The sequence below is a fragment of the Pseudophryne corroboree genome, chromosome 4 (assembly GCF_028390025.1).
Source record: "Pseudophryne corroboree isolate aPseCor3 chromosome 4, aPseCor3.hap2, whole genome shotgun sequence".
Taxonomy (NCBI): domain Eukaryota; kingdom Metazoa; phylum Chordata; class Amphibia; order Anura; family Myobatrachidae; genus Pseudophryne; species Pseudophryne corroboree.
The window spans coordinates 417,100,099-417,124,292 of record NC_086447.1 but is presented as its reverse complement, the minus strand read 5'-3'; the positions used below and the strand labels follow the sequence as shown (position 1 = coordinate 417,124,292).

The following is a 24,194-nucleotide window of genomic DNA, read 5'->3' as shown; positions in this document are numbered from 1 at the left end:
CAGCACATCTACACCAGCGCAACAGTTGGATTGAGCCAGGCCCCCTGCCTGACACAGCTGTACTCATGCATTTCAGCAATTAACGTAATTACATTTCTCTATGCCTCCTGTTGCTGCAGTAAATTGCTTTGAGGCGTCCCATTCCCACTTCTTGATCTCTCATATCCATGTACTGTGGGCAATCTACAGCACAATACAGAGAAACAGACCAATCAGATTGCCAGATAATAGTCTACTTGGAAAGACAATTTTTATTGAGGAATTTCTAAATGTCATTTCCTACTTTAAATGGAAATTCAGAACTATGGGACATTTATGACTAAATACTGAAAAAAATGAAAAATAAAATCTGTTATAATTACTAACTATCATTATAATAACTACGTTTATTATAAAATAACAAAATATTTCTCAGCAAATTGTATGGCAAAGCAAATGGATATAACAAATGAAATACAGATATGAAGAACTCAGCTGGCTAGGTAACAGGGTCACATGTATGTAGTTTTATGTATACAGCTCATTGACAGCAAAAAGAAAATCTTTAGTTGTTGTGAATAAACGCTCATGTTCATCTGTTCACATGATAGCGTTCCCCACAATGGAAGATTACCAGCATTAATTAGCAGCTGTAATAAATACTGTATATGTTTATTGTACACCGGCGTCACATGATATCCATGTACATCCGTGTGCGTATGAATCTGTAAGGACTGAGACGCCCACTATGAGCATATGTAGATGCTGTAATACCACCTGGTGCCACCAACAGTCACACCATAGAAACGTGTACCAGCCCTATGGCAGATGCAGAATTTGCAACTGAGTATGGTCTCCTCTGGGAACAATTGAGCGTCTGCGACACTCCCATAAGAAGGACCGTCATCGGACATTTCTTTAGCCACCTCCCAGTCACCGCCCAGCACTTTTCCAGTATATTTCTGTATAACGCATGCACCACAGGAGATTTTAGAGATCACTCAAATCTGTGAATTTCAGGTGGCTCTGAATCAGGCCATCCATTTGACCAATACAGTTGTTCAGGACAGTTACTGGGTAAGAATAACCATATTCATCCTGGTTGACAGAATCCTCATACAAATGGTGCAACAGATGTTAACGGTGTATATGCGCAACAAAGACTTGGTAAGCAGCTAAAGGCATGCAGAATAAATGTGTATCCCACACATCAACAAAACTAGTACATATAGATAGAAATAGTGCATACAACAAAGAAGCGCTCACCAATTACCATGATACCCCACGTGTGACATAACGGACATAATAATGAAATAATTACATTCACCCTTGTTAGGATGGTAGTCCTCAATGGTAGACCAGGTGAAATAATAGTTTTCTGGAAAATCCTTTCCTTCACATACAGGACACAGGTAGGACTAATTGATCCTTAATTAACCTGAAACAACAAGTACCTCTTTTCCCAATATGAATGAGAATGATAAGAGGTACTAAAAATGGCAAACCATAGTGTAGTACTGATTAAAAACACGCACAGGTTTATTACCACAGATTACACTTACAAAAAAGTTAAAATACAACAGCATATCAATGAGACTCCATGAAATGGCACAACGGATATATCACCACGAGGGATCCAGAATCACAGGTGTGAACAGTGTGGAATGCAGACGGACTCTCCGGATGCCCAGCAGCATACAGAATCAATCTCCAGGCAGATGGTTAAGTCCATTAGTGTCAGAGTCAGATATCAGGATAAAACCGGGGTCACGCTTAACGCGTATCGGACGTTAAGTCCTTCCTCAGAGTCGTGACCCATTAGCTCCAAGAGGCAGTTTATAAAGGCCATCCATTAGGGATCCCAGCTGGTGTCCTTCCTGTTAAACATCGCGCTCCCAAACGAGCGCATGCGCTGCCGCCGTCATCAGCCGGAACCGGAAGTAGCTCTTGCGTTCCACACGCGTCTCAGGAAATGGTATCTCCGGCTCTCCGTAGACGTAGAACTCGGCTATTAGTGCGTTCCATTAGTCAGGAAGTCCTATAGTCCACTCCCCACATCCACAAACGGAGTATCTATTTTAATAGAACTCCGATATATATGTATGGGGTCCCAGAGATAAAGTCCCGGACTGGCATATAATACATAAAAAATATATAAAAACAAAAATAGGAATTAGCAGTCTCATACCAAAGAATATATAAAGAAAGGTGCACAGTAGTGTAGATTAATGCTTATATGGACACATTCGCTAAGTAAGAAAGCATTTTAATTCAAAGTCACCGTTGAGACCCCTAGGGACAAGGGTACCCAAACGGTGTATGCATTTCATCTCAGCCTGAGCAAGTATCTTTTCTAAATCCTTGGTACTCCACTTTTGATGCACCACTTGTACACCCCAAAAATTCCTCAGACAACAAATATTGGAGCTGTGTACTCTCTTAAAGTGGGAAGAGACATTGTGAGTGTCCAAACCCTTATGAATGTTGTATATGTGCTCGGCCCACCTAACCTTGGCACTCCTTCCTGTTCTGCCCACATAGGCAAGGCCACAGGTGCACTCGAGCACATATACAACATTTTTAGTATAGCACGTAATGAAATCCCCAATGGGATAAGTCTGGCCATTCATAGTGTATTCGGTGAACTTTCTTACTGGTGCCTTGACTGTTTTACACATCAAACAATTGCTGCAACGGTGGAAGCCTTTATTCCTAATGCTCTGCCTAATCTCTGTGTCCAGACTGCTTCTTACCAAATGATTTTTTAGGGACTGAGCTCTCCTATAAATAAAGGTAGGTTTCTCAGGTAGTATATCGCCTATTATTGAGTCCTGTTTGAGAATATTCCAGTTTTTACTAAATATTTTTTCTATTCCTTTAAAGGACCTACTAAACTGACTAATGAAAGCCCATTTATATCTCTCGTCATTAGAAACAGATTTTTCTTTTATTTCTAACAACTTGGCCCTATCAATATGGTCCACCTTTCTTCTAGCTATATCAAGAGTCCCTGATGTGTAACCCTTTTGCGATAGACTATCCGAAAGTTCATCCAACTGTTGGTCACATATACCAGCATCTGCGCAGTTTCTTTTAACTCTCGTAAACTGGCTGAACGGTATTCCGTCCAGCCAGTTGGCATGGTGTTGGCTTGTCCTGTCGATAAAACTATTTGAATCTGTATCTTTCCTATATGTCTTAGATTGAACTTGACCACCAACAATATAAACACTTAGATCAAGGAAAGATATTTCAGTATCACTTAACCATCTGCCTGGAGATTGATCCTGTATGCTACTGGGCATCCGGAGAGCCCGTCTGCATTCCACACTGTTCACACCTGTGGTTCTGGATCCCTCTTGGTGATATATCCGTTGTGCCATTTCATGGAGTCTCATTGATATGCTGTTGTATTTTAACTTTTTTGTAAGTGTAATCTGTGGTAATAAACCTGTGCGTGTTTTTAATCAGTACTACACTCAGTGCCGGATTAAGGCTCCAGGAGGCCCGGGGTACTTTAGACTCGGGGGGCCCCTCAGGACTAAATATAGTGAATTTAGGAAGGGGAGGTTCCTTACACACACACATATATATATATATATATATAATAGATAAAAGTATAAGCAGAAAACTGTTGGAGGCAGTAACAGAATATAGCACGTTATTGAATAGACAATTATCGTATGTATACACTGTAGAAAAACAATATCAGTCAACACACATAGCATACACACACACACATATACATTGGGTGGGATTCAAATCTTTTATCGCCACCGATCTCCCGTCTAAAGTGACGGGAGATCGCGGGGCGATATTCTAATGACCCCCGTTTTCACGCTGATCGCGCCCACAAGAGACGGGTTTAGCCGCGTAAAGCAGCTAAACGTGACTAAAGTCATGGGCGCGATCGCGAAAAGTCTCGTTTGGGCATCCAAACGGGTCAGTTTTCGTGCATTTTAGTTCACCACCCCAAGGAGTGGAAAGCTGATATTGCGCCCATCGGCAGTAACATTTGAATACTGCCGGCGGGCGCGATGGGGGCGGGAGGGGGCAGGGAAGATTTGAATCCCGCCCATTATATAGTTAAGCACAGAAGCTGCTGCTACACATGCTCAGTAGCTCCTTCCACTGTGAGTTATGTGTCCAGTACAGAGAGCTCTGTTGATCAGAGCGCTCTGTGAGGAGCATTCACGGCCGTTCGTTAGTGCCTGTGGGTGAAGGGGGGTTTCTAGAGGGGGTGGAGCGAAGTATAGGAGGCGGAGACTGAGGCATTATGCACTCTGTAACCTGCCGCAGTGCCTTCCAACAGTCATGTAATATGCAGTGTAGAAATGGTGGCACTCATGGACTGTTCATCACCCAGAAATGAAGACTCACAGACGCCCGCATGATACACCAATGTTTTATAATAACCTACGTCATGGTATCCTGAATGTTATAATAAAGCAAAACATTGGAGTAGCCTGCGGGCATCTGCGAGTCTTCATTTCTTGGTGATGAAGAGTCCGTGAGTGCCACCATTTCTATACTCATATACTGTATATATAGCTATCTATATACACCCACAGTGTGTGTGTGTGTGTGTGCGTGTGTGTGTGTGTGTGTGTGTGTGTGTGTGTGTGTGTGTGTGTGTGTGTGTGTGTGTATATATATATATATATATATATATAAACCAGATAAATAAGAGGCGGCACTCGGAGACTTGTAGCAAGAAGTGTATTCACAGTGACATCTACGTTTCGGGGACCAAACTCCCCTTCGTCAGGATAAAGTGACAGTGCTTCAAACAAACTTAAATAACATAACTCATTACTCACCCCATGTGCACATGGAATCAATCATCAATTCGTTACCAGCTGCACACCCGTCGGAGCCTCCGCTCAGTGCTTCCGCCCTGATCAGCATAGACCGGAAGTGACGTCGCGGGACCCCTCCGTTGTGTCCATGGTAACGCTGCGTGTTATGAAAATGTAAACATCAGTGCAAACAACAATGGCACTACAATCATATCAACGAGCAAAAAAACAATACAACAACACTTAAAAAGGATATGATTGTGTATAAACAGTGATAATTAGCTAAAATTTATTTTATATATTCTTAAGTTAAAACATGTTGATTACATGATCGTGGGATTCCTAAATACACGGCAGCAAATTGCACCTAGCCCTACCATACTGGCTAGTAATTTGGAATATCCATCAGGCATCCTTTATTTCGGGTTTCAATTAACCCTTAAGCTGTCATACTATTCTTGAAAAACAGACAGCTTATCCAAACTGACAGCCCTTACTTGCTGCCCTGTTAATGGATCTATTGCTGGACCATAGCAAGAGGCATATTTATTAAAAGAGCATTAATTATTGCTAACGACCCGACCAAAAAAGTGATTATTAAATAAAATTAATTAGGCCCAAATTGTCATTGAGCCCATTGGGTTTTAACGTGTTTAACCTGTGGATCCACATGGATTCGAGTTGTAGGAGCCTCTTGCCCCTGTTGCCCCCCCGTAAAGCTTCCGGAACGTGATCTATAATGCGGTGTTTGAGGGTAGCCATATTATGGCGAAATTCCGCAAAATGTTTTGCAACAGGTTGGTCACCCCCTCCTGTGGCTAATGCATTTCTAATGGCCAGCCTGTGCTGTGCCATCCTAACTTTGAATTGGCACTCTGTTTTGCCTATATAATAACGCCCGCATGGGCATATGATGGCGTATATAACGAATTTTGTGCTACAGGTTAGGGGCCATTTAATTTTAAACTTCTTTCCTGTATAAGGGTGGGCAATGGAATCCCCAGGTGACATATATGTGCAAGTAGTGCACCCAATGCACTTAAAACATCCATTTTTTCTTGTCATAAAATGGGTGGGTCTAGTTTTAAATTTAGACATATCGGTTTTCACCAAATGGTCTCTAATGCTCCTACCCCTTGTGTAACTGGACATCACTCGAGTACCCCTAAAAACTTCCAGATCTGGATCGCTTGAGACTATCGGCCAAAGGGTACGTAATTTGTGTTGTACTTGTCTACTATTTATTTTGTATTCACATGCCCAGGGGATGGTTTTGGACATGTCTTTAGTTTTATTTGATGTAAATAAGTCATTTCTCTTGACTGCAGTCGCCTTGGTGCGAGCTGCTGAGAGTAGTTGCTGAGGGTACCCTCTATCTCGGAACCTCTGTTCCATCTCATCGAGTTGGACCTCTCTAGTGTGAATTTGGCTGTTGGTTCTGCATACTCTGAGAAATTGTGAATAAGGCAGGCCTTTGACGGTAGCTGGTGGATGGAAACTGTCATGTCGCAGTATAGTATTGCGGTCTGTAGGTTTCCTATATAAACAAGTTTCTAGCCTGCCATTTTTCAATTTAATCAAAATGTCAAGGAAACAAATTTCATGAGGGCTGCTAACCAGCGTGAGTTTAGCTGGGCAATCAGATTGATTGTGAGTCTCAATCATCACAATCAAATCCGAAATCTCTCCTCGCCATAAAATGAGTACATCATCGATATACCGCCGGTATAAAAATAACCGTGCTGCTGTTACTGGATTGGAAAAGAAGAGATCACACTCAACCCCCCACATATAAGAATTCGCGAACGAGGGTGCTACGGAAGATCCCATAGCACACCCCGTTCGTTGGAGGAAAAACTTGTCGTTAAAAATAAAATAATTATGTGATAAAGTAAATTGTAACAACTGTATCAGAAAGTCGATGTCTGGGCCTGAATAGGCGATGTTGCCTGTAATCAACCTTCTGACTGCCTGTATACCTGCCTGGTGTGGAATGCAGGTATACAGGCTGGCAACATCTATGGTAACCAGAGACACATCATCAGGTACCCGTTCTATACTAGCCAACAACTTCAACAGGGAACCTGAATCTTTCAGGTGTGTACTGGTACCCTGCACACAAGGTTGCAAAAAAACATCAAGGTAGATGGCCACTGGTTCACACAGAGACCCTCGGGCAGAAATGATGGGTCTGCCCGGTGGTCTCTGTGCGTCCTTGTGGACTTTGGGTATAGTGTAGAACACAGGGGATACTGGGTGTTCACAGAATAATTTGGCATAAATTTCAGTGGTGATGATGCCTTCAACACGAGCCTGCTCCAACAGTTCTTTAAGTTCTTCTTTAAATTCTTGTGATGGATCTTTACTTAGAGTACTATAGGTGTTATAGTCCTGGAGCAATCTCAAGCATTCGTCCATATAGTCCCCAATGTCCTGAATGACGATGGATCCGCCTTTATCAGCCCCGCGAATGACTATGTCTTTTCTGTTACTTAATGATTTAAGGGCTGCTCTCTCATCTGGCCGGAGGTTATGATGTACTGGTGACCTCTTTTCATCCGTTGTGTCGGCGGCTTCCAGCATCCTATGAAAAGTTTTGATCGAGGCATTGTGTGACACCGGATCAAATCTCGACCTTGGGCCCAGTTTCTGTAGTCTCTGCGGTAGCGGACTTTTTACCGGTACAGTTGGTTGTTTACTAAAGTGCTCTTTTAATTTTAAAGTGCGGTGCAGTTTATAGGTGTTCACCTTCCATCTAAAGTCGTCTCCAAACTGGGTGGGCACGAACGTGAGCCCTTTGTTCATTACCCTCTCCTCCGCCTGTGTCAATGGAGTCGACGAGAGGTTGAAGATTAATGATTCTTGCCCTTCGGGGGTTTTTTCTTGATTTTGTCTTTTGTTTTGACCACCTCTTCTGGTGTTACGACGCTTTCTCCCCGTGCTGCAAACCCCGCACGGGTTCTTGCCCCTAAAGGGGTCCCCCGTTGCGATCCAGATTTTGAGGAACCTCGGGCGTCATCAGAATCACTGGCTGAGGTCATGTTGTCTGTCGTACCTCTCCGTGGTCTAAATCTGAAGGGTGGACGTGGCCTATGGTTGCCATTAGTCGAACCACCTAACCACGGGTATACCCTGTGCTGTGAGTAGTCCAACTGGACTTTGGTGAATTTTTCTTTTTTAAATTTTAACAGATTGATGCGATACTGCTCGACTTGTGTTTCTAATTTCTCCAACAGAATTTTGGATTGTTCAGATGTTAAAAGGTCTTTATGTTCAGTTTCCAAATGAGTGATTAGGCTTTTTGTTTTCTCTACTTCCCTGGTGGATTCCTCTATGACCAGGAGGATTAAATCCATAGAGCACTTGTTAAGCACCTGGATCCACTTTTTGCAAAATTCCATGTTGTGGCGTCCAATCGTCGGTGCATTGTGGACCCTAAAGCCTCTCGGTAGTTGTTTGGCCCTATAGTAGTCCGAAAGTGTGCGACTATGATAAACATAGTCCACCTCACGTTTCCTGAGACGGAGCAATTCTTTAATGGCCTCTGTATTGGAGGTAGCACCCCCTTCAACAAATGCGGGTTCTTTGTGCAGAATTGCTTCAGCTTCCAAATCAGAGAAGCTTAATGTCTCCAAGGTGTCACAGTGCAGCAGAAATGAAGAAGCATCATAGGGTTCAGGTGCTCTAGCTGCCATCTTGAAAAAAGTGCTTGTGCTCAAGTGCGTGCTTGTGGTGTTACCCCACTCACCGTGCAGTGTACGTGCTGAGTAGTGCAAAGATGAGTCCTGAAGAAATGACAAAATACTTGGTCCAACTGGACTGAATGTGGTGCCTTGGGAAAGGGGCTCTCTTGCATACGGCAATGCAAATGGCTCCTGTATATCCTTGTGCTTTAACCCCGGCACTCGCTTGATCCACAGCGGGATATAGCTTGCTCCTGTGCCTTCCCCATCCGCAGGTTCCCCTCCGGTGTAGATAAACCAGATAAATAAGAGGCGGCACTCGGAGACTTGTAGCAAGAAGTGTATTCACAGTGACATCTACGTTTCGGGGACCAAACTCCCCTTCGTCAGGATAAAGTGACAGTGCTTCAAACAAACTTAAATAACATAACTCATTACTCACCCCATGTGCACATGGAATCAATCATCAATTCGTTACCAGCTGCACACCCGTCGGAGCCTCCGCTCAGTGCTTCCGCCCTGATCAGCATAGACCGGAAGTGACGTCGCGGGACCCCTCCGTTGTGTCCATGGTAACGCTGCGTGTTATGAAAATGTAAACATCAGTGCAAACAACAATGGCACTACAATCATATCAACGAGCAAAAAAACAATACAACAACACTTAAAAAGGATATGATTGTGTATAAACAGTGATAATTAGCTAAAATTTATTTTATATATTCTTAAGTTAAAACATGTTGATTACATGATCGTGGGATTCCTAAATACACGGCAGCAAATTGCACCTAGCCCTACCATACTGGCTGATCAGGGCGGAAGCACTGAGCGGAGGCTCCGACGGGTGTGCAGCTGGTAACGAATTGATGATTGATTCCATGTGCACATGGGGTGAGTAATGAGTTATGTTATTTAAGTTTGTTTGAAGCACTGTCACTTTATCCTGACGAAGGGGAGTTTGGTCCCCGAAACGTAGATGTCACTGTGAATACACTTCTTGCTACAAGTCTCCGAGTGCCGCCTCTTATTTATCTGGTTTATCTACACCGGAGGGGAACCTGCGGATGGGGAAGGCACAGGAGCAAGCTATATCCCGCTGTGGATCAAGCGAGTGCCGGGGTTAAAGCACAAGGATATACAGGAGCCATTTGCATTGCCGTATGCAAGAGAGCCCCTTTCCCAAGGCACCACATTCAGTCCAGTTGGACCAAGTATTTTGTCATTTCTTCAGGACTCATCTTTGCACTACTCAGCACGTACACTGCACGGTGAGTGGGGTAACACCACAAGCACGCACTTGAGCACAAGCACTTTTTTCAAGATGGCAGCTAGAGCACCTGAACCCTATGATGCTTCTTCATTTCTGCTGCACTGTGACACCTTGGAGACATTAAGCTTCTCTGATTTGGAAGCTGAAGCAATTCTGCACAAAGAACCCGCATTTGTTGAAGGGGGTGCTACCTCCAATACAGAGGCCATTAAAGAATTGCTCCGTCTCAGGAAACGTGAGGTGGACTATGTTTATCATAGTCGCACACTTTCGGACCACTATAGGGCCAAACAACTACCGAGAGGCTTTAGGGTCCACAATGCACCGACGATTGGACGCCACAACATGGAATTTTGCAAAAAGTGGATCCAGGTGCTTAACAAGTGCTCTATGGATTTAATCCTCCTGGTCATAGAGGAATCCACCAGGGAAGTAGAGAAAACAAAAAGCCTAATCACTCATTTGGAAACTGAACATAAAGACCTTTTAACATCTGAACAATCCAAAATTCTGTTGGAGAAATTAGAAACACAAGTCGAGCAGTATCGCATCAATCTGTTAAAATTTAAAAAAGAAAAATTCACCAAAGTCCAGTTGGACTACTCACAGCACAGGGTATACCCGTGGTTAGGTGGTTCGACTAATGGCAACCATAGGCCACGTCCACCCTTCAGATTTAGACCACGGAGAGGTACGACAGACAACATGACCTCAGCCAGTGATTCTGATGACGCCCGAGGTTCCTCAAAATCTGGATCGCAACGGGGGACCCCTTTAGGGGCAAGAACCCGTGCGGGGTTTGCAGCACGGGGAGAAAGCGTCGTAACACCAGAAGAGGTGGTCAAAACAAAAGACAAAATCAAGAAAAAACCCCCGAAGGGCAAGAATCATTAATCTTCAACCTCTCGTCGACTCCATTGACACAGGCGGAGGAGAGGGTAATGAACAAAGGGCTCACGTTCGTGCCCACCCAGTTTGGAGACGACTTTAGATGGAAGGTGAACACCTATAAACTGCACCGCACTTTAAAATTAAAAGAGCACTTTAGTAAACAACCAACTGTACCGGTAAAAAGTCCGCTACCGCAGAGACTACAGAAACTGGGCCCAAGGTCGAGATTTGATCCGGTGTCACACAATGCCTCGATCAAAACTTTTCATAGGATGCTGGAAGCCGCCGACACAACGGATGAAAAGAGGTCACCAGTACATCATAACCTCCGGCCAGATGAGAGAGCAGCCCTTAAATCATTAAGTAACAGAAAAGACATAGTCATTCGCGGGGCTGATAAAGGCGGATCCATCGTCATTCAGGACATTGGGGACTATATGGACGAATGCTTGAGATTGCTCCAGGACTATAACACCTATAGTACTCTAAGTAAAGATCCATCACAAGAATTTAAAGAAGAACTTAAAGAACTGTTGGAGCAGGCTCGTGTTGAAGGCATCATCACCACTGAAATTTATGCCAAATTATTCTGTGAACACCCAGTATCCCCTGTGTTCTACACTATACCCAAAGTCCACAAGGACGCACAGAGACCACCGGGCAGACCCATCATTTCTGCCCGAGGGTCTCTGTGTGAACCAGTGGCCATCTACCTTGATGTTTTTTTGCAACCTTGTGTGCAGGGTACCAGTACACACCTGAAAGATTCAGGTTCCCTGTTGAAGTTGTTGGCTAGTATAGAACGGGTACCTGATGATGTGTCTCTGGTTACCATAGATGTTGCCAGCCTGTATACCTGCATTCCACACCAGGCAGGTATACAGGCAGTCAGAAGGTTGATTACAGGCAACATCGCCTATTCAGGCCCAGACATCGACTTTCTGATACAGTTGTTACAATTTACTTTATCACATAATTATTTTATTTTTAACGACAAGTTTTTCCTCCAACGAACGGGGTGTGCTATGGGATCTTCCGTAGCACCCTCGTTCGCGAATTCTTATATGTGGGGGGTTGAGTGTGATCTCTTCTTTTCCAATCCAGTAACAGCAGCACGGTTATTTTTATACCGGCGGTATATCGATGATGTACTCATTTTATGGCGAGGAGAGATTTCGGATTTGATTGTGATGATTGAGACTCACAATCAATCTGATTGCCCAGCTAAACTCACGCTGGTTAGCAGCCCTCATGAAATTTGTTTCCTTGACATTTTGATTAAATTGAAAAATGGCAGGCTAGAAACTTGTTTATATAGGAAACCTACAGACCGCAATACTATACTGCGACATGACAGTTTCCATCCACCAGCTACCGTCAAAGGCCTGCCTTATTCACAATTTCTCAGAGTATGCAGAACCAACAGCCAAATTCACACTAGAGAGGTCCAACTCGATGAGATGGAACAGAGGTTCCGAGATAGAGGGTACCCTCAGCAACTACTCTCAGCAGCTCGCACCAAGGCGACTGCAGTCAAGAGAAATGACTTATTTACATCAAATAAAACTAAAGACATGTCCAAAACCATCCCCTGGGCATGTGAATACAAAATAAATAGTAGACAAGTACAACACAAATTACGTACCCTTTGGCCGATAGTCTCAAGCGATCCAGATCTGGAAGTTTTTAGGGGTACTCGAGTGATGTCCAGTTACACAAGGGGTAGGAGCATTAGAGACCATTTGGTGAAAACCGATATGTCTAAATTTAAAACTAGACCCACCCATTTTATGACAAGAAAAAATGGATGTTTTAAGTGCATTGGGTGCACTACTTGCACATATATGTCACCTGGGGATTCCATTGCCCACCCTTATACAGGAAAGAAGTTTAAAATTAAATGGCCCCTAACCTGTAGCACAAAATTCGTTATATACGCCATCATATGCCCATGCGGGCGTTATTATATAGGCAAAACAGAGTGCCAATTCAAAGTTAGGATGGCACAGCACAGGCTGGCCATTAGAAATGCATTAGCCACAGGAGGGGGTGACCAACCTGTTGCAAAACATTTTGCGGAATTTCGCCATAATATGGCTACCCTCAAACACCGCATTATAGATCACGTTCCGGAAGCTTTACGGGGGGGCAACAGGGGCAAGAGGCTCCTACAACTCGAATCCATGTGGATCCACAGGTTAAACACGTTAAAACCCAATGGGCTCAATGACAATTTGGGCCTAATTAATTTTATTTAATAATCACTTTTTTGGTCGGGTCGTTAGCAATAATTAATGCTCTTTTAATAAATATGCCTCTTGCTATGGTCCAGCAATAGATCCATTAACAGGGCAGCAAGTAAGGGCTGTCAGTTTGGATAAGCTGTCTGTTTTTCAAGAATAGTATGACAGCTTAAGGGTTAATTGAAACCCGAAATAAAGGATGCCTGATGGATATTCCAAATTACTAGCCAGTATGGTAGGGCTAGGTGCAATTTGCTGCCGTGTATTTAGGAATCCCACGATCATGTAATCAACATGTTTTAACTTAAGAATATATAAAATAAATTTTAGCTAATTATCACTGTTTATACACAATCATATCCTTTTTAAGTGTTGTTGTATTGTTTTTTTGCTCGTTGATATGATTGTAGTGCCATTGTTGTTTGCACTGATGTTTACATTTTCATAACACGCAGCGTTACCATGGACACAACGGAGGGGTCCCGCGACGTCACTTCCGGTCTATGCTGATCAGGGCGGAAGCACTGAGCGGAGGCTCCGACGGGTGTGCAGCTGGTAACGAATTGATGATTGATTCCATGTGCACATGGGGTGAGTAATGAGTTATGTTATTTAAGTTTGTTTGAAGCACTGTCACTTTATCCTGACGAAGGGGAGTTTGGTCCCCGAAACGTAGATGTCACTGTGAATACACTTCTTGCTACAAGTCTCCGAGTGCCGCCTCTTATTTATCTGGTTTATCTACACCGGAGGGGAACCTGCGGATGGGGAAGGCACAGGAGCAAGCTATATCCCGCTGTGGATCAAGCGAGTGCCGGGGTTAAAGCACAAGGATATATATATATATATACATGCATACAGACACACTAGAAATATATATATATATATATATATATATAAAAACAATGAAAGAGAGGCGGCACTCGGAGACTTTAAAGTGCAAATATTGTATTCCACAAATGAACCAACGTTGCTAGATCCTACGTGGTCGCGTCTGGTTGTTATAGTAACCAGGCATGCAGGGCGGCAGACGCGACCACGTAGGATCAAGCAACAGGAAGCCGGCAGACTGGACGGACTGCATCCTTGGTTGCTACAGCAACCACACGCGACGTCGCTGACGTCAGCCACAGGCAGCCGGAAACGGAGCGGGAGACAGCGCGGCCGGGCGGGCGTGATTCACGGAGGGACCTCTCCCTATTTAAGGTATGTAATTCATGCTTTACACTTTTATTCACCTTGACAAAGGGGTATCTTTGACCCCGAAACGTTGGTTCATTTGTGGAATACAATATTTGCACTTTAAATTCTCCGAGTGCCGCCTCTCTTTCATTGTTTGTGTGGATTTCCCTGGAGGGCACCGGAGCCATTTTTCAAGTGGAGGAGGGAGTGCCGGTCCGTGGGGAGTATATATCTATATATATATATATATATATATATAAAATCATATAAAGCTGTATGCACTCCTCCACCATGGGGGTATCCATCCACAGGGGTGCTGCCTGAAGTGTCACAGCATAACAACTGTGACCATATGCAATCAATTCATTAAACAGGACACTCACCAATCCAGCACAAAAATCACAATTTTTTAATGTTTCATGAGGAAACTCCAACTCAATATGAAAAACCAAAGAATGTACAGCTTGATGCAGTCGCCACCTTACCTGCGGCTGTCAAGGCGGCCGGGACAGAGGAAGAGAGTTGTGTCACCCGGCCAGGTCTTAACTTGAAACTATCTGGGAGCAACTGTGCGCTACTGCTACAGCTCCCCCTAGCCTGCCAACCCAGCCGCCCGGCTCTGTTAATATGAGGACAGACGACGGAGACAGCTGCCGCGTCACCATAACAGCTCCTCCGTCTCCCCCCCCCAAAAAAAACAACAAAAAACCGGTCACCACCTGCGATGGATCGCGGCATGGGGGTTTGTAGGTAGTCATAACCCCCCCTGCGTGCGCTAGCCGCCGGTTACAAATTCGTCTGAACTTTATAAAAAACAAACAAACATGCAACCTGCCAGTGCTTGACGGCAGGCACGGGGGGCCCTTAGATTTGGGGGGGCCCAGGGGAATGTGTCCCCTGGGCTCCCCCCTTAATCCGGCTCTGACTACACTATGGTTTGCCATTTTTTGTACCTCTTATCATTCTCATTCATATTGGGAAAAGAGGTACTTGTTGTTTCAGGTTAATTAAGGATCAATTAGTCCTACCTGTGTCCTGTATGTGAAGGAAAGGATTTTCCAGAAAACTATTATTTCACCTGGTCTACCATTGAGGACTACCATCCTAACAAGGGTGAATGTAATTATTTCATTATTATGTCCGTTATGTCACACATGGGGTATCATGGTAATTGGTGAGCGCTTCTTTGTTGTATGCACTATTTCTGTCTATTTGTATTAGAATCCTTATACATACATACCGATATTGTAACTGGAACCACAGATTCATTTCTGAACATGATCACCCAGCAAAACTTTCCAGAGCTTGTTCCCGATAGGCAAGATAGGTAACGCCATCTATAGATGACAGTTGCCCACAGATTTCCTGAAGGGTCCCTCTATCAACCCCCCCCCCTCCTTCTCGCACATGTGCAGTAAGGACTCCCAGACATGGCCAAGTTAAGGGTTGTGGGGCCCCAGGGGCAACAAAGTTGTGGAGACCCCACTCAAAAAATTGACAAAACACACAGAAACACACTTAACCAGGGGTCCCACTCACAGTAGTGAGTGTCACCCGTGGCTCCTCTCCGGCACTATCAAGGCACTCTCCAGGTCCTCAGTATGGAAATCTCCTGGCAGGGTCCTCATTGTTGGGTGTCCTTTTTGTTGGGCTCCTTTCTCACTGCCTGCGCTGCTCTCGGCCACTGCTTCTGAATACATACTGCCACTCTGTCTGCACTATGCATTCAGAAGCAGCTCTCGGCAGACCAACCCTGTGGAAGAAGGGGGGAGGAACCCAGGGCCAACCGCCCCTGTCGCCTCTCCCTTAATCCGACCCTGCTTCCCAGGTCATAAGTCCTCACAACAGAAAAGACAGCTAGTTGACTGAATAATGGTATCATAAGTGGCAAACTGTTTCTTGTTGTTCACACACAAAAAATTGTGCAACTGACAAGACTTACCTCATGGCCACTCATAATTAAATTCTGACAATCAAGTTCTATTAAAAAAGATTATATTCAGTTCAAAGGCAAACGTAGGGGGAGTTCCCAGATGCCCGGAAACCCCACTTACCCCGGCCAGTGGCTGAAATCTTGACCACAATAGCAGTAGTATACTGTATAATACAATTTTTGTAGAGCTATGGCAACAACATACAGTATAAGGGATGGAACTGCACTGCTGTGCAGACTTATATTCTGGAAGGGTCCCAAATACGGAGAGAAAAAAAACAAGAAACATTCAGCTCAGGTAGTCTGGCCCCTTGAAGCCTATATTAATTTGCGTAATAATTTACTGTCAAATTTCCTTCAGATAACTGGTTTCTCTGGTCTGCAGTTCTACAAAAACACTTGCTTCAATGTATAAAGTAAGTCACTGTGATCATTTTACAGTTGCTTAGCAATAGGGACTTACAATTACTATAACAACACAGCATTATAGACACTCAGTGTAATTCTCTAATTAAGTATGGATTCTACTGTACTGTATATTCAATGTAAGCTGGCCTTGAAAAATAGACTGGTCATAGGGTTTCCGGTCTCTAGGTCGACCACACTTACTGTAAGTCAACAGTCATTGGTCACCCACTATTGGTCGACATGCATTTGGGTCGACAGGGTTTCTAGGTCGACATGGTCACTAAGTCGACATGTACTAGGCCGATTAAATAACGTGCTGGCCAGCAGTTTAAAATTATCACCAATACTGCTAAAACATCCCTAATAGGGGATCAGTGCACTGAAAAATAAGTATCAGCATGTAGTAACTTTGTATAAATCTGTGATAATAACTGTTCCTTGCATAAAGGATAATTGCACTAAAAGAAACTGTCCTGTCGAGACATCAGCGTGTGTTAAATTGTAACAGTCAAATTGCAACTGAAGCACGCTGAAATGGTAAAGGTGTAGCGGCAGATATCAGCTTGTGACAATGTGTCCGATTACCTCCCTGATGGAAATCACGGTGTGGTCCTACCCCCGATAACCGAGCGTCCTCGGTTATTAGGTTGTGCACGGGGGGTGCCTCTTGTGTCACCGGCTGTGGCTTACTTCACAAACACAGGGGGATATGATGTGTCGGACTTGCAATGCTGGAGCCTGCTTCGGCGGTCGTGCTGATGTTTGGCAGCGGGTTGAGCGGATTGCAAGGTCCCGTACCGACTCCCGCTCTGCTGCGCGATACACCTGTAAGTTGATGGTGAGCACTGCTGCAGCTTCAAAAAAATGGGCGGAGACTGACGCGTTTCGTCAGCGTAGTGTCCAGAGCATGGAGGCGCTACCAGGAGACAGGCCAGTACATCAGGAGACGTGGAGGAGGCCGTAGGAGGGCAACAACCCAGCAGCAGGACCGCTACCTCCGCCTTTGTGCAAGGAGGAACAGGAGGACCACTACCAGAGCCCTGCAAAATGACCTCCAGCAAGCCACAAATGTGCATGTGTCTACTCAAACGATCAGAAACAGACTCCATGAGGGTGGTATGAGGGCCCGACGTCCACAGGTGGGGGTTGTGCTTACAGCCCAACACCGTGCAGGACGTTTGGCATTTGCCAGAGAACATCAAGATTGGCAAATTCACCACTGGCGCCCTATGCTCTTCACAGATGAAAGCAGGCTCTCACTGAGCACATGTGACAGACATGACAGAGTCTGGAGACGCCAAGGAGAACGTTCTGCTGCCTGCAACATTCTCCAGCATGACCGGTTTGGCAGTGGGTCAGTAATGCTGTGGGGTGGCATTTCTTTGGGGGGCCGCACAGCCCTCCATGGGCTCGCCAGAGGTAGCCTGACTGCCATTAGGTACCGAGATGAGATCCTCAGACCCCTTGTGAGACCATATGCTGGTGCGGTTGGCCCTGGGTTCCTCCTAATGCAAGACAATGCTAGACCTCATGTGGCTGGAGTGTGTCAGCAGTTCCTGCAAGACGAAGGCATTGATGCTATGGACTGGCCTGCCCGTTCCCCAGACCTGAATCCAAATGAGCACATCTGGGACATCATGTCTCGCTCCATCCACCAACGCCACGTTGCACCACAGACTGTCCAGGAGTTGGCCGATGCTTTAGTCCAGGTCTGGGAGGAGATCCCTCAGGAGACCATCCGTCACCTCATCAGTAGCATGCCCAGGCGTTGTAGGGAGGTCATACAGGCGGGTGGTCTTCTGTATGCCGGCGGTCGGGCTCCCGGCGCTCAGTATACCGGCGCCGGGAGCCCGACAGCCGGCATACTGACACTTATTTTCCCTCGTGGGGGTCCACGACCCCCATAGAGGGAGAATAAAATAGTGTGGCGCGCGTAGCGCGCCACCGTGCCCGTAGCGTGGCGAGCGCAGCGAGCCCGCAAGGGGCTCATTTGCGCTCGCCACACTGTCGGTAATATATACTGTGCATATATAGTATTTTTCATTGGGGCATATGAATGCTTTGTGTTTATTTTGGTAGGTTGTGAGCTTCATAGTATATGTTTTATACGCTAGTAGCAATCTTTATACCTTTGGGTTAGTATAACTCTAGATAGATATTGAATATAGGTATCCATAGCATCTTCACTTAATATTTATTTATGTCACTGTTAAATGTATGTCATATGCTTAAAATGTGTATCTAATATGTTTTTTGTTTATAGCGCGTCCTGCTTAGCAACCACGGTGGGAGGCCCCTTCTAGGACCCACGGATCCAATCCCCTGTGTTGTCCGGGCGGCTGTGGAGCTAATGACACGCACGCTGTGCGTGTCCATGGCAACAGTGACGTCTACGGAGCAGGGGGAGATGGGAGGTGATTGCCGGAAGTGCGGACCCGGCGTGTGGCAACGAGGACGGCGCGAACTGGTGCAGGTATTTAAATGTTTGTTTTGTCAGTATGTGTTGTTACTGTATTTGGAACTGAGGACGGGGCGTGAGCTCCGAAACGTCTGCCTCCAATACAATTTCTCTTTTGCTATATACAAGCCTCCAGTGCCGTTTTTCATGGATTTGTATATATATATATATATATATATATCTGCCATAGTTACTTTGAGAAATGCAGGGCATAGTTCAAGTGAAATTGCTTGCCTTGAGAAGTTTTCTCTTTTGGCATACAGTGTACATTCAAGTGATACACTATAAACAGCAGTATATTTGATCATCCACGACCTGGACAATCTCGAGCAACCACAAAACAGGAGGATAAAGTGATCAGGGTGTGTTCCAAACTGGACAGATTCCAAACAGCTCGTCAGATCTGTGCTACTCCAATGGAAACAGGGGATGTGTTGCAGCCAGAAAACAAATTGCTCAGGTTTGTAAATAAAAAGAAGAGGCTATTGTGGGCTGAAAAAGCACAGAAGCTGGACCACTAGTCAGTGGAAGAATGTTCTTTTCACAGACGAATCGAAGTTTGAGGTTTTTGGGTCCAAGAGGCGCAAGTTTGTTCCGACTTGCATTCAGCCCACTGTCAAGCATGGAGGAGGTTCCATTATGGTCTGGTTATGTCCCGGAGGTGGTTGGTTGGTGACTGTAAAAATTGAAAGAATCATGCACTCCAATTGCTACCACGAAATCCTGGTGTGCCATGCCATCCCTTCCGTCACTCACCTCATTGGTCGTAGTTTTGCACTACAACAAGATATAGACCCAAAACATACCTATAGTCTTTGCAAAAATTATGTCCAGTCCAAACAACAACAGGTGCTGAAGACCATGGTTTTGCCAACCCAGAGTCCTGATTGGAATCCAATTGAACTCAATTGTTACTTTAGGATCATCTGGACATGTGTGTTTGAGATGTGCAAGTAACAAGCCAAAAATCACTTTTGGAAGCTGTTACAAGACAAGTGGGCTGCAATCTGAGCTGAAACTTTAGACAAGTTAACAGACAAAATGCCCCACGTTTGCACTGCTGTGATCGGCGCTAAGGGTAAATACTTTGATGAAAATAAAATTTATGGAAATCAACTCAATATATTTGTAAACAATGTGTATGTGTACAAAACATGTTTATTTGCCAAATAAATACATATTCATGACAAACTAGATTCTTTTGTTCACTACTTTCTGAAAAATCGATGATTTGGATAGTGTATTGCAATTAATGAAAAATATTGTAATTTACTGCACACAAAAAGCTCAAGGCTACCTCCTTTTTCCTTATGTTTACTACATTTAATTGAAATCTTATTTAGTGTGGATGTTACTATGAGTGCCACCGTTTACACATCGTTTATAGATGGGTAGATCGATAGATTATAGAAAAATGGTGCAGAAAAATGTTCTCAGAAAAATAATTCTCAGTCAGAGGCTGTTGGGGGTACTCAGAACCCCTCTCATGAGCCATTGCCCTGGCATGTAGCAATTATGACTCGGGTGCTCTTCCTCCAGAAACTTCCCAGCTGATTGTAGGAAGTCCAGATTTCTCTCTCTCTATAGAGGGGCTACCTGTCTCACTGTGTATAATGGGCTACTTGGTTCAATGTGTATAAGGGGCTACCTGGCGCTGTGTGTATAAGGGGCTACCTGGCGCAATGTGTATAAGGGGCTACCTGGTGCAATGCATATAATGGGCAACCTGGTGCAATGTGTATAAGAGGCTCTACATGGTGCAGGGTGCATAAGGGGCTTCCTGGCACAATATGTATAAGGGACTACCTGGTACAATGTGTATAATGGGCTACCTTGCACAATGTGTATAAGGGACTCTACCTGGCAGAATGTGGATAAGAGGATCTACCTGGTGCAGTGTGCATAAGAGGCACTACCTGGTGCAATGTGTAAAAGAGGCTTTACCTGGCGCAATGTGTATAAGAGGCTCTAGCTGACATAACATGTATAAGAGGCTCTACCTGGGGCAATGTGTACAAGTGGTCTACCTCGCCCAGTGTGTATAAGCGGCTCTACCTGGCGCAATGTGTGTAAGGAGCTTTGGTGGTGCAATGTGTATAATGGTCTTTACCTGGCGTAATGTGTATAAAAGGGGCTCTACCTGGCGCAACATCTATAAAAGTGTCTCTACTTGGCGTTATGTGCATAAAAGGGGCTCTAAATGGTGTTATGTGTATAAGGGGCTCTGCCTGGCGCAATATGTATAAGGTGATCTTCCTCTGGTGTAATGTGACTGACGGACACTACTGTGCAGTGTAATGTGAATTGGTACTATTCTGTGCCCATACCCCTTCCCCATGAAGCCACGCCCCTATATTTTTGCTGCACACCTATGGTGCGCACTGTCCTTGGTTTCAAAGGGGGGGGGGGCGCAAAGGAAATGTTCGCCCTGGTTGCCACAAGGTCTAGAACCGGCCCTGACTGTATTCTGGTCATAATGTAGGGACATCTTATGATACAGTGTTGCCTATTCATGGCTAAATGCACTGCCAACTATCCTATATACTACACTGGTGTGCAGTGCCAGAATAATGTCCACATGTGTTTCCTATATACAGGAGCACAGAGATTTTCAGACACTGTGGGCCTATTCTAGAGAGTGGACCTGGAGCTGCAGCTCCATCACAAACATTGTAACTCTGACCCTGCTGGGGTGTATTGTATGGTTTCTGTTTACTGCAGCACGGTTTGCAGAGCCCTGTTCATTTACTTTGTTTCTCCCACTATTCAAATTGCCAGCTATGATTTCAAGAAAGGTTAACTAAGATCAAAACAAATTATATTATACCTGGTTGCCTTTAAAATCATCTGATCAGAATTATTAAACCACAGTTTAACAGTATCCATGTTTATGTTATTTGGGTGCTGACAACATCATATCTCCCAAAATGACCATTTCCAGGAGGGACAAAATGCTCTGCATCTGGACTTTTCTCTTAATTTATGACTGCAGGTACCTGTTTTGAACAGGTTTATGGATAACAACAAAGGAGAAAAAAGAAGACTCTTTGTATGGGCGCACTCTTATTAAATAGGTAAATACCGTGTAACATGTATAGAAGATAAAACGTAACATTTAATAATCCAACATTAAGATGTTTTGTATAACTCACAGGGAGCAGCTAGGAACATTACTTACACAAACACACACATTGGGGGAGAGGTACTAAACCTGAAAAGTGATAAATATCACTGTGATAAAGCACCAGCCAATCGGCTCCTAACTGCCATATTACAGGCTGTGTTTGAAAAATGACAGTTAGGAGCCGATTGGCTGGTACTTTATCACTGTGATATTTATCACTTTTCAGGCTTAGTACATCTGTCCCATTAACACAATACAGGTTCAATCCTCATAGGAATCACCATGAATCGGAGAGCTGCCACTCTCAATTAGGATATGAAGAATTTATGAAAAATTATGATATGTTCTGGTCATTATCAATGTTGAATGGATTAGGGGTTTGTAGGAAGTGAACAAGCCAGACGATCGGGTGAAACGCGTTTTTCCCATGGGACCCTCACCATGGACCCAGCAGCCTTGGCGGTCACCAGTGACTTTGAAGTGAATTTTCATCATTGGTCATGTGTGGTATCGTAGACACTATCATATAATTCTCCATATGTGAGCACAGCAGTGCGGCGCAGGCTTAATCAGCTCCTCTATTTATTTTACTATCCTAACAGAGGGAATATATTGTTATCATTTACGGTGCCACAAACGGCACAATAGCTTCATTTGTCTATTGCTTGTCAGGTTTACAGCTCAACATATTTCTGCAATGTGACCCCTGGTACTTATGTGTAATCCTAATATCTGGTAAACAAGTGCATTATACTCTTTAAATTGTAATGAGAAGATTATCCATAAGACCCACCAGGCCTTTATAATGGAGACCCAAGGTTTACCCTACACGTTTCATGCAAAATCCCCTTTGGTTAGATGGCTTAGCTGGCACGACTATTCCAATACCAGAGAAGGACCCAACTCACTGCTGGAATTGGACGATTAATTGTCTCTTGGTACTTGAGATGTTGCTATTTCTTTTTTCTTTATGTATTATTTTTATATTATTGTGTAACCTGCTTTATATATTACATTTGACCATTCTGTTTGTGTATATTCTATTGCATGTTCTGTGATGACTGTTTGTGACTCCTTATGCATCCTCCCTCTCTTTCTCTTTCCCTTTTATGTTTCTGTACCCTTCCCCTTTCCGTACCTACGGAACAAAAGTTTAATAAAAGATTATTGATGGTAAATTATTTTGAGAAGAGGGGCAATTACACGACCTTCAGTATGGGCAATCAAGATAGCCTGAGCATATTTATGTGAGATAATGGGCTAGATGCATCATCGCTTGGAGAGTGATAAAATGGAGAGAGAAAAAGCACCAGCCAATCACCTCCTAACTGCCATGTCACAGGCTGTGCTAGAAAATGTCAGTTAGGAGCTGATTGGTTGGTCGTTTATCACTTACCATTTTATCACTCTCCAAGCGATGATGCATCTAGCCCATTATCAGCTATTATCACCTATAAAGTTTATAGACAAACTTATTATATTTTGTTTTTTATTCTTTGCTGCAGCATCACAATCTGTCTGATTCAATAAGTACTTGCAGACAAGTACTTTCTTCCATCTTAAATCAAGGGGATAGATCAGCATAATATTCAGCATCTCTACATAGGCTGGTTCCAGTATAAATATTGGTTACATTGTATTTGATATCAATGTATAGACATTGCTTCTCATTTTTTTCCAGCTGTACTTATTCAGTGAACTCTCATCTGTGATCCAGGAGCTTCACCTGCCTAACACAGACAGCAGATTCACGATGCTGTATTTTTGCCTAAATTCTAATGATGCTTTTCTCAGTATCAACTGTTTTTCTGGTGCACTCTCATTAGTGGTTTATGAACCAAGCTCAGTTGCTCTACTACCATACCATACCTGATATGCCCGATCTCGTCTGATCTTGGAATCCAAGAGGTTTGGGCTTGGTCAGTACTTGGAAGGGAGACCTCCACGGAATACTGAGTGTTGTAGAGCATTACTGAACCAATAGGATGCAGATATCCATACAACACTAACAGCAGAAGCACCTCTATCTTCTATCTACATCTTTGCTGTCATCATCCCCAATTCATGCGGAATCTGCCAATATATCAATCAGATGGTACAGTCAGGTATACGGTACCACTCATCCATAGGTGAGGCTCTCTTCAATGCCTGGGCCCATTGTGGCCTTATCAATACAGTTTATCTGTACTGGTCAGGGTGGAAGGATGCAGTAAAAACTTATGGC

The 24,194-nt window shown here is 44.1% G+C and overlaps 1 pseudogene; it reads left to right on the top strand.

Annotated features, from left to right (window-relative positions):
* Positions 1-23,820: 23,820 nt before the first annotated feature.
* On the top strand, positions 23,821-23,938 carry LOC134912604 (5S ribosomal RNA; annotated as a pseudogene).
* Positions 23,939-24,194: the final 256 nt, after the last annotated feature.